The sequence below is a fragment of the Parasteatoda tepidariorum genome, chromosome 1 (genome assembly GCF_982258835.1).
Source record: "Parasteatoda tepidariorum strain Cologne lab strain chromosome 1, Ptep-v5.0, whole genome shotgun sequence".
Lineage (NCBI taxonomy): Eukaryota > Metazoa > Arthropoda > Arachnida > Araneae > Theridiidae > Parasteatoda > Parasteatoda tepidariorum.
The window spans coordinates 69248543-69261000 of record NC_141755.1 but is presented as its reverse complement, the minus strand read 5'-3'; the positions used below and the strand labels follow the sequence as shown (position 1 = coordinate 69261000).

The 12458-nt window shown below is 29.2% G+C and overlaps 1 protein-coding gene across 1 annotated transcript in view; it reads left to right on the top strand.

Annotated features, from left to right (window-relative positions):
- The window catches only part of LOC107444493 (cubilin), an 83985-nt gene that overhangs the window by 15635 nt on the left and 55892 nt on the right, over nt 1-12458 (top strand). The gene's annotated exons all lie outside the window — the stretch shown is intronic.

Sequence of the window (12458 nt, the reverse complement as noted above, 5' to 3'; positions counted from 1 at the left end):
CAGGGAATACCGGGCAATGGCATTTAATTTTAAATAAAACATCAATGAAAGAAAAAATCTTATGATATAAATAAAAATAGATAAGTGAAAGAAACACCTGGTAACATCTCTTAACATTAAAAGAATACTCAGTGTGGCGAACAAACGGGCAAGGGAATATCGAAAAGCCTATCTTAAAAAAAATAAATAAATAAACATCTGTATAGATAATGCGGGCAAATGCAAGGCTTATAATTGAGAGTAAACCTTGAGTGAGAGCAGCATTAAAAATATATCTCAACTACTAAAAAATATAGGAAATTTGGAAACAAAAAATTATGTTGCGCTATAAAATAAAAAAATCCAAAAAAAACTGAAGCGGTAAGATATGAATTGAAGCGGTTAATTATAAAAACGTCATTCGCTTCAAAAATATACCATTTGGAAATAATAGTCGTCATGTTTCACTCGCTCAAAAACAGGCACTCATTTTCAAGACTTGCCAGACGTAAATGAGAAGAGACAAAAGTGATTTGAAATATAAAATGTAAAGTTGCCAACGAAAAATGGAAAATAAAAGTGAGAAGCAAAACTAGAAAAACTTCAGTAGCCGAGAGGGAATAAAAAAAACGAAGATGAAAAAACTGAACAAGGAAAACCACTTTAGCTGAGAGGGGCAAATCAGGGTAAAATGCATTTCCATGTGCTATGGAGGGGTAGTGAGAAACTTATGTCGTTAACAAGGGAATATACTAATATTAATTATATAGTAAATAAACATTTTTCGAGTAAATTTTTATATAAAATGAGTTGTGCATTTTCTACAAGTTTACAATTTTTATTATTTTTTCTTCTTCGAAAACGTTTTTAAGGTTATTTTTTCAAAGAGAAAATATATCCGAATGAAAGAGTAATCACATGATGTTTCTGAGTAGAAAATGGCTTTTTTAAGGTATAAAAACAGAAAAAAAATCATAAATATTCTTTTAAGTGATAAAATTGTACAAAATTTTGTCTAATGTATTGGACACTGAGTATTGGGAGGTTACGGATTTAGTGATTAATGATAAATACTTTAAGATGAGTATGTTTCCTTTAGTAGTTGAAATCTGACGCGATAAAAAAAGCTTTCATGGCTATAAGTAGACCTTCAAGAGCAAGGAGTTTAAAAGATTACTAATGCTACCTAAGTACAGCAGTAATAATACTAGATTTTTTAGCACTTGGGTAACTGTTTGTATTAAAAACTGTAATTTGGGGAAGTGATCAGTTGGATGGGACAGCATGTTAAATGTCACCTTGATAACTTTTAGAAATTTAATGCACCATTGATGCATAACAGTGTTCTTACAATGAATCTTTACAAGCGGGATGTTAGAATGGTGTGAGATCGTGCGATTCGGCTCGTTCGATTAGAAACGCTTACGTTGATGCAATTATCTTACTTCCAGCATGGTCACATGATCAGTGTCTTAACCTGTACTCCCCCTTTATTTATTTTTCAATCAAGTTTAATAAACATCTCTCTGCCACTGAGTTTAATATCACTCATTATCAATCGCCATTACGCAGTGGGACTAATCATCGCAATATGACTAATTATCAATCGCTTCTATGCCTTGTGTCTTTTTCTTTTTTTTAAATTTTTAGCACAGATTGTAAAGAGTAAATTTTCAAAGTAATTGCACCATTTACTGTTTTAGGTTTAAAGCGTAAGTATTTTAGAATTTTTTAAAAAAAATTTATTCTATACAACAATTTTCTTAATACACAAACTGATCACTAACATAGGATTTATTTATTTACCTATCTATATCCAACCACAAATACTGTATTGGACACAGCTACCATTTTTTAAACTTTCTATTTAAGATACTTTGCAGCGGTTAAGATACAAGAAATGATTTCACAATTCCAACAAGGATAATTTTAAATCTGCAAAAGCTTAATATTTTTGATTGTTATTGCTCAAATGTATAAAATGTATAAAATTTACTCGAATTATGTGCTTCTAATAATCTTGACTTCGCCGGTCACCGGTGACCCCTGTGGTGCTACGAACAAACTCAGTGTCGGTCACCGGTGACCTCCACGGCATTCAACGTGTTAAAATGATGTTTCAAACTTTTATTATGATTATTTTCATATGTACAGTGATTGGGATTAACTTTCGTCAAAAAAAAGTAAGAATAACATTGAGAATACAAAATAATAAGCTGAGTTTGTTAAACAAATTTTTACTTACATAATTAAATTCAGCAATGCTTAGATCTTATACAATATTATCGATGCCACGTCAAAATATATGTCAGATTCTAATTTTTAAATTATGTCGGGCCATATTATTTTTGATTCGCAGATCTTTCAATGATTTTGAGCCGGAGAGTTTTCATCATTATTTAAAATAGTTTTACAATTTATGCTTGAACCGTTAATTAAAAAAATGCTAACCACCTTTATATTTTAATAATTTAAATACATGTATATATAAAAGACCTGATAAGTTTACAAGTTTCAAACTCAAGTCATAGTTATAGTACAATGTATCTACGTATTATCAGCTTTAACATTACTTTGGAGGACACTTTTTTATTTTTTTACTGCAACAATGGAATTGTTTCCGTGCCAAGCATATATTTCATTCATGCTTTATACAGTGTTTTCTTCTTTATCGCATATGAAAGGCATGTTCTTATCTTAAATGATAACGCTGAAATAATCGTGTTACCTGTTTCAATCTTTCCGAAAATGAACTTGTCTCTTAAAATAGGACAGTAATATATTAATATGTATGATATTCCCCTGCCATACATAAACTTTTTACGAGATTGAAAAGCTCAATTATGACTCAAGTGAGCTATCATTTTGTCTGTATCTTTTGCATTTAATTATTTATGAGCAACTTTTCATTGATTTTTATCTGACACAAAAAAGGCCTAACGTAATTGAATTAATTTTTTTCAAATTGATAGAATAATTTATATTGGTTGATTTTAAATCAATGCCTCACAATTAAAAGTATTAAACGTATTCTCATAGCTCGGAAAGAATAAATGATTGGTAGCCGAAGCTTCTCAAGACTACTAAGAAATGCTTAGATTTAGCTTTCACTTGATAAGTACAAAATTATCGCCGAGGAATTTTTTTCACCCATACATATTACTACATACATTTTACGCGCTGAAAACGTAATTTTTATTTGTGAATTTGTTCAAAAGTTATTGCAATTTTAAATGTTTTTTACTCTTCTTCTTTCCTTTTTTTGCTTTACAAATAATCAAGTTACATTTTTTTTAATTTTTATGCAAGACTTAACACTTAAGTGTTAGGTCGTGATTTTAAAATCACGAAAAGGCGAAGAAAAATTAAACCAACTACATGTATTAACTGTTAAACTTGTAGTAAAAAATTATATGGGATGTTTAGCTGGCAGACAACAACTAAGTTGAAATTTGACTTACTTAAAGGGACATTTTTTTAATGGACTTAAAACGATTTTTTTTTTAAATTTCTACTTTCTAAGAAAGTTATTGCATTTTATTTTGATAATGCTAATTAATAAGTTAACGCTCCTTTTGTCTTTTTTTTGCTTATTAAATATTCACTTATAAAATAGTAATTTTTAAATAATTACTATTTTTACTTTTATGCGAAAACTTAATTTTCTTTCTCGAGATCTTTGAAACAAGAGAAAGAGAGAGAGAGAATAATTATTGTCATATATTCTAAACATTTAAATTGAAATGTTTAAAAATAAAAATCTTAATTCAAAGATAAAGATCATTTCCTGCTTGAACTATAATAATGATATGCGTTATGTTAACGAGTACTTTTCTTCTTATTATTATTTCGTATTACTTAATCTTTTTTTTTCTCATTATTATTTCAAATATTCTGTATTTCCAAATATAATTTTTTTTCAAGGTAAACATAAATATTTTTCAAGTCCAGTATATTGTGCATTTCTTTGTGATAATTTACAGCATGTTGTTACATAATATTATAATAATAGTATACTTTATTAACTAAATGTTCCTTTCTTTCGTGAGAAAAAAAACGACATTTAGGAAAAAAGCAATAGGGAATGCGAAATAATTATGATGGTTAAGCGAGCAAAGAAAACAGGGCACAGTAAAATGATTATTTTTTTTATTTTTTTAAGTGAGCTAAATGCTTTGAGCACTAGATTATAATTTTCAATACGTATTTTAACTGTCTCGGAAAATTAAATGGAGGTGAGAAATATTTTAAGAAATCAAAATATTACATGGAATATGTAACTTCTAAAAATATTTACCAATTTAAAAAAAATAATAATGTTTAAAAACTTTGAGCAATCTCAAGAACCGTTTGTCAATGATTTATAATGATATATATATGTATATATATATATATATATATATATATATATATATATATATATATATATATATATATATATATATATATATATATATATATATATATATATATATATATATATATATATATATATATATATATATATATATATATATATATATATATATATATATATATATATATATATATATATATTCATGCGTAGCATGAATTTTGTATCAGGTTATATCCTAGTCAACTTTTTTTCAATTCCTCATTGCTTATCGATAATAATTTTAACTGATCATTACTAAGCGTATTTTCCCCTATCGGGCAGCATATTTTAGTCATTGTTTGAAATTTTTAGGCAGTCATAGAATAGTCAATGAAGTTCAGTTTCGCTCACGACAAATGAGCTACATCTTTGAAGGCTGGTCGGCAAAAATTACAAGAGCCTTGATTCATTGAAATTTTTAAGCATTGATCATAGTTTTGACAGTTCAATTCTACTATTGCAGATATGTGTTCATCTTTCATGGGTGTTCTTCAGGAATCACATGAATCATGAACTGTAATTCTTGATGCGTCATCGGTGATGTATATATATATATATATATATATATATATATATATATACACACACACAACAGTCGTCCCCACTTAATTGCATATCGGATTATCAAAATAGTCGAATAACCCGCTATAGAAATAAAATTTGATGGAGTCAAATTATTTTATATGAAACTAATGTAAAATTTCCTCGTTTCATACGTTTTTGCTGTTTCCAGTCCTCCACTTAACTGAGCTTTGATAAGAAAAAGTTTCAAAAACTGGCTTAATCTTTTAGTTACATCAAACATGTTATTTTCCTACCATGTCAAATATAAAAATAAAATTTTAACTATAGAATGAAGGTATGATTTCAATTGTTCAAAAAAACTTCTAATACAATTTGAAAATCTTTTGCACTTGTGTATCTATCAGTTCCTTCAAGAGACAATATGACCTCAGATGACTAAAATATTTGCCCTCTCATCAAATACGGTCACAAAAAAGAGTTGTCACCAACCCTCAAAATGTCAGCATAAAAAAAAGCACAGAAATCCAGACACGTTAATGTCTTCTATGAATTACGCAAGGAAAAGAAAAAATAAATATTCGAACATTTCGTGTGTTCAAATAATAATGCGTGTGTGACACAGGAAGAAAAAATATTTTGTTCCATTACCATCAAAGACGTCACCAAAAACGAAGGTTTTACACCTGACCTTTTCCTTGGTTGCACTTTTTATTGACTCCTTTACGCATGCAACGCTGTTACAAACCATTGATGCAAAAAATTTTCATAATTGGCATTTATAATTCAGTCATTGATTTTAGCTTAGTTAAGTGAATGCTACAGCAAGTATTAGTAAAACATTGTTGAATCACAAAATTGTTCAATAGGACATTGATGAATTATAGGAGACATTGTTGTTGCGGGGTCGTTGGACGTTCTGTTTTAGGCAGCTTAGAAAATAATGCAAGAAAGTAGTATCCAGAATGCTTATCTATAGAAACTTATTTTTGTGTGTGTTTTCGCTTAACGTTTTGAAATCAGATGCTCCCTCAAAGTGGACACAGCAAGATAATTTTGAGTTTTAAAATTTTTTCAGATCTATCAGACATTCTTTCAGATCTATTAGGCATATCTTTACAGATCTATCTGACATTATTGTATTCAGATCCAATGAATCTATTAGAATACCTCACCAAATACAGGATGCACACAACCTGGAAGGAATGAAGAGTGGTGATGAACTTTTATCAATATTGATTACAGTTAACTTCCAATTTAGTTTTCCTACCACGATAAACAAAATAATTCCTCACCAGACTGTCATACCTCATCGAATCATCAATGAATAAATTTCAGGATGAATGGGAAAAGAGACGCTCCACGGCCTCAGAAGCCCAGCTAAAATATGAAATCGAAGTTGAACGAAATGAGAATATTTATAACAGATATAAATACTTCGAAGTTGAACCTATGGCATACGTGCCACTATGTTGTACTTGATAATATTTCGGTGTTGCTCCAGAAGTGCATTTTAAATTATTTTTATTCACTAACATTTATAGAAAGCATTGAAAAAAATCTAAGATGCTAGCTATGAATATAGGCGGATTCAGAAAAGGTGCGAATTCGGTTGCTATTACGGTCTTATCCACGATGTTAGGCTGACTATATTGCCAGGATGTAAGGTCACTAGTCCATGTTGTGAAAGATATAAAAACTAAAAAAAATATCTAGCGTTAATTACCGAAATTGCATTTCATAGCTTACCACAACAGGTGCCCCTTTTAGAATATTTCACCTTATGTTAAACTGAAATATTTTTAAAGTATAGGTTATAATATTTTTATTTGAAGAGTTATGCAATATAATCCTATTGTTTAGTTTATAATCCTAGTTCAATAGTTTTAAAAAAAATTAAGAAAATTAACGAGTGGTGCGCAGAACATCCGAGAATATTACGTTGTAAATATTAAAACTAATAATTACAAAATGATGTTTACCAATAATTACGAAAACATTACAACTGGCGCACTTATCGAAAAAGGTTCGTCATCTCTGATGTGTATTTTTTAAAAATTAGCAATAACTTTAAAACAATTTCCAGACTCTGATTGGTCAAAATATATTAGATCTGAAGAAGTTATTTGCACCGTTATTGACCAAATGCCGGGTTTTTTTTTCACACTGTATCAGCTCACATAGAACTCTACCATTTTCATAGAGCCTAGTGCCACAAAAACAACTGACATCACTGCATAACTTATTTATTTGCAGAGGTGCCAACTGCTCGTTCGTTCGTTGTAGTGGTACTGGGCGTCTGAGGCCTTATGACCCTTTATGCCAACTGCTCCAGATTCGACAAAATATTAAAAAAAAAAAAAAAAAAAAAAAAAAAAGAAAACTGCAGAGAACTACAAACTGTAAGTTTCGTTTAAATTTGCCAATTTTTAAAAAAGGCTCAACTATAACAAAGTGGTGTATCACATAAATCTGAATTATTTAGAAGCAATCGAGAGTAAAAACCGCATAAAACGAATTTACTAAACCGAGAACCATAGATTAAAAGAAATGCGCAAATATTTCTCGAGCTCGATTTATTTTTACAGCTCGATTTATTTTTATTTTATTTTATTTATCAATGTATTTTTCATTTAATTTTGTTTCATAACCGTCATTGAACAGCCTACCCAATTTTGGGTTTATGACTGCTAATTTTCAATTTCGTAGACTTGTAATTTTAAACCAATCCAGAAGACAAGGAAACTCCTGGATCAGTACTCCCAGAGGTATGATTTGTTTTGGGAACATGGAGGATTTTGTGACTTGACAGATTTAACGTACATCAGTTACCATTTACTACACAGGGAGTCATTGGCCGGTGGGGATCGAAACCACGACCTCTTGGACATGAGCCCAGTGCCCTGCCAACCAGGCTATCCCGGCCTCTATTATTTATTTAATAAAAGTAAGACATTATAGACCAAGATAGCCTGGTTGGTAGGGCGGTGGGCCCATGTCTAAGAGGGCTATTATAAGTAAAGTAATGGCTGGAGAATTATGATATTTTTCGCCTACTTTTAGATAAAAAGAGATGTTTTATCTTCTAAAGCAAATTATTACTTTAAGTAACAATAACTAGCTCCGAAACATGCAGAGTGTTATTTTTAAAATAAAGTGGTAAATGGAATGTAAAAAGGGATAAATAAAGTCTCGGTTCATCCAAAAATTGATTAGAAATACCATAACTCTCCTGTCACTTTTTTATTTTTAATAGGTCGCTGCTACTTCTGCAAGATATTTTAACTTCCATGTAGTATTAACAATTTATGCTGTAATATTTAATTATAATACTGAACACGGGTTACTTTTACATTAAAGTAAAATTTTGAAGTTAAATATATTGTTAATTTTGAATCAAACTAAATTTTTTTGTTTATAAGATTAAAGTAGATTGACAAGCCCAACCTAATTTTTTCAACCTAATCTAATGTAAAACTTTTACCAAAACAAAAATCAATCAATAATCAATTTGCTTAAAACAAAACTAGAAGCGTTTGCTCATTAAGTAAAAGTAAATTGACAAGCACAACCTAATATTTTGTAGGAACAACGACTGATTTCGTTTCATGCAAAAAATAGGCAAAAAATATCATAGACCTAGCACTATTTTATTTTTAATAGAATGCTTCCACTACTGCTTAAACAGGCCCGTGAACTTCTCCAGTTATGGACGAATCTTTTAAAATTAAATTATTTTAAAGTTTAATTTTTCCTTCAAAAATTATTATGAGACTGATTCATACTAGCTTATTCACAACTCTGACTAATCTTGTGAAATCCCTTAGTCACTTTCTTCATATTTTTTATCTTCTTCCCAATGTGTGAAACTCAGTTAACGAGACAAATAGAAACAATTCTTAGTAAGGGATTCTTTTTTGAAACAATCTATTGTTCGAATCATTTTCATTTGTGTTCTAACTGCCATTAAGAGTCTCATTTAATAAAAAAATAAAAATGATACGCATCGCCGGTGACTGTTGCACATAATAAATCATGGAAAACGAATTCATCACTCTTTGCTAAATCAATCTCTCTTAAGCGAAGAGTAAAAAAAAAATCTTCAATGAGCAAATAGAATGTACATTTCTCCTTGAATTTGCACCACCCTACAAGAGATAATCGTTTTCACTCATTAAGGGAGAAATTACCCAACTGAGTATTCTTTAAAAGAATATTTTTGCTTTTTCGCCATTGTGTTTTTAAGAACTAAAAAGTTGTTTATGAACGGTGCCGTGCTATATACTTATTATTGTCATTTTGTTTTCAACTGCGAAATCTGTCATCGGCTTACGATTTTAAAAGAATGATAACAGACTTAATAAGCCTATAGAATTGGAAAGAACTATTCATTTTTTGCGGGTTAAATGCGTGACCAATGTTTAATGAAAAGGAAGCTAAAGAATGTGTTATAAGCACTTTTCAAAGATGTTTTAAGCCTGGATAGAGAAATTCTTTAAGTACTTTTACGACTTTACCCATAACTATTTGTGTGTCTGTAACCTATATGCATACATTTCAAAATTGTTAAACCTTTTTTTAAAATTATTTTAAAACTCCGTGTATAATAACAATCGATTGTGCATATACGTGCAAAGAGATTGTTTAGGTCAGCAATTCTCAATTTTTTTCGGAAATGGAACATTTAATGATCAACATTCTTTCGACAGAACCCCGATTTTAATGACCAAAGTATATTAATACAATTGTGAAAGCATTAACTTATAAGAGACTGCTTTATTTTGAAAATAATTAATAAGAAAAATTACATTTTTTCATCGTTTTATGATTAATGACAGTTGAATTCACAGTTCTGAAGCTGAAACTAGTCTTTTTATCATGAAGGTATCATTATGAACTAGTCTTCGTATTCTTTTTGGCGTATAAACATTAGCTGAAAATGAATGAAATAAGCCGAATCATGGTTTTCGTTGAAATGAAAACTAAAAAGAACTGCTATAAGCGGGGTGGGTCCTAGAATGGTCCACCCCGTGGCGATTTTTTAAAATCTCGCCTGGCAGGTTTTTGAAATCTCGCCAAACTAAGCTTCCGGAAGATATTTCGGGGAGATGAATTTGAACTTCCGATCACACCACCGAAATTCTTAAGCCTGATTGGTTATTTGATATGTATTCCTACGCGAAAGATGGATATCGTTAGAAAAGAGGTAAATGGGTTTATTTTTTCGCCATTTATACTTCTGATCTCTTGCTGTTAGAATCATCGTCATTATTTCTTTTAATCTCATTGAACAAATTAAGTATGTATGGTGTTTTGCGTGTGACAAGGTATTGGTTTGAAAGATGAATGAATGAATTTGTGGTGAATGAAGTTAAAATTAATAAGAATTAATTATTAATAATTTTAATAAATTTGAAATAATTTAAACTGTTTTTTTTTTTAATAATCAAAAAGCAACGTTGATCCCAGTAATAATTGCTAACTTGGCGAGATTTCAATTAAAATGCTATTCTGGGATTTTACCCTATAAACATATAAAATGGCTATTAAGGAAGCACATTTCTTTATTAACTTTATAGTTATTTTATTTCGGTAGGAGAGGCACGTAGGAAAATACTAATGCAATATTTATAAATACATGTCCTTTTCAAGGTTTATTCAATACGTTGTTAATTGAAAATTTTTTTTTTCCTTCAAAAAAATGTGTCACTTTTTTATTTGTATTTTATTTTAATTATAACATAAAGTCAACTAAAATATTAAGTAAATATCGGATCATTGACTGGATCTAAACATAATTACAGGTTTCAATTTTGTGAAACTGTGAATTGGAATTTTGTGAATTGTAAGTGACATTATATTAAATCAATTTCTTAATTGTGAGAATTTGTACAATTTTTTAACGTTCAATATATACGTCAGTGTAAAGTTCAATTGAATACTATAGCAAAGAGATAGTTATTACAAATCTTTCTTATCTTTGAGGGTCAGTATTTTGAGTTATAAGAAAGAATTGTGAAATTTAATTTATATGTTTTAACATTCACAATATTATCGTTTGTACACATCGTTTGTATCATTGTAATCATTTGTACATAGAAATAAAGAGTTTGTTCATATAAATCTTTCTATCTTCTATTCATTGAGCGACAGTAACAAATTTTGAATTTTTAAAAAGAATAGTGAAAGTTACTTTAATTGTTTTAATAATCAACACATATGTTAGTTCATAACTTTAATCAATTATATAGAGTTACAAAAAATTTGTTAATATAAATCTTTTGTTCTTTTTTCTTTTCATCAAGTGACAGTATTTTGAATTTCAAGAAAAAATTGTGAAAATTAGTTTAATTGCTTTAATATTCAATACATATGTCATTTTATCTATAATTATAATCAATTGTATTATACATTTGCATGACGTTTGTTAATATAAATCTTTTCTCTGATGATTTAGAGACAGTATTGCGAATATTAATTTAAATTTTCTAACATTTAATATATATTTCAATATTTAGTTACAATTGATTGTATGTAAAGAGTTTTTAAATACTTTCTTTGCACTCGAGGTCTCTGGTATAGTGCGCTGGAAAAAAAATGGACCACCCCGAATAATTTTTGATCTAATGATCAAATCTTCACGTTTTAGGACTCATTCTTAATGATTCTAAGGGGGTGACCTTAAATATGCTAATTAATTAGTGCAGGCGATATTTTAAGTTAATAAACACGAAAACGTACTTTCTCTGTATAAACATATTTTTTTCCAATGAATTCTGATTTGTCACCCCTGCAATATAAGAGGTAGCCGCAATCTTTTTTCTTTGTAAAAAATCATGGGTTATAAGTGATTTTACCTACGTATGTTTTAACTGTTAATAAGCCGTGGCAGTATCAATTTTTCCACTCTACGTGAAAGTGGTTGTACAACGAAGTTTTCCCTTTTTTTGGTAATTTGTATCTCTGCCTGTTCATTTATGCATGTAATAAAATAAAGAATTTGTGTATGTGACTGTACACCGCATCATGAGAAAGCTCTAAAAATATGATATTCAACATGAAGCTAAATTAACACAATTGTAATCAAATTATGAAGTCCGATTTTCGATTTTTTTTTAACTAAATTTTTTATGCAGAGACATTTAAAATATGAAATTTTCTCATTCGTTTAGTGGAAGGAATTGTTTTAAAGTAAACTATAAGTGATTAAGTTTAGTCAATTATTTTAAAGATACTATCAACATTTAAGGACAAACAGCATTAAAACAAACAACATTAACTCATGAAGCGTTTACTAGGACTTCATCATTTTTCTAGACTTTAATCTTGTGCGACAAATTTTAATACTGAAATATCTTTACCACATTATAATCATAGATTATAGTTATATTTGAGCACTGTACAATTATGTTAGGCACAGTTTGTTATAATTAAAAACAGTACTTGACTCAGACCAGAGTATAGACTTATGAAACACTTCTGGTAGAACGTGGCATCCATTTTAAATTAGCACAGTTTATGATCTCTCAAACGAGGACATTTTTACACCACGTTATGTAAG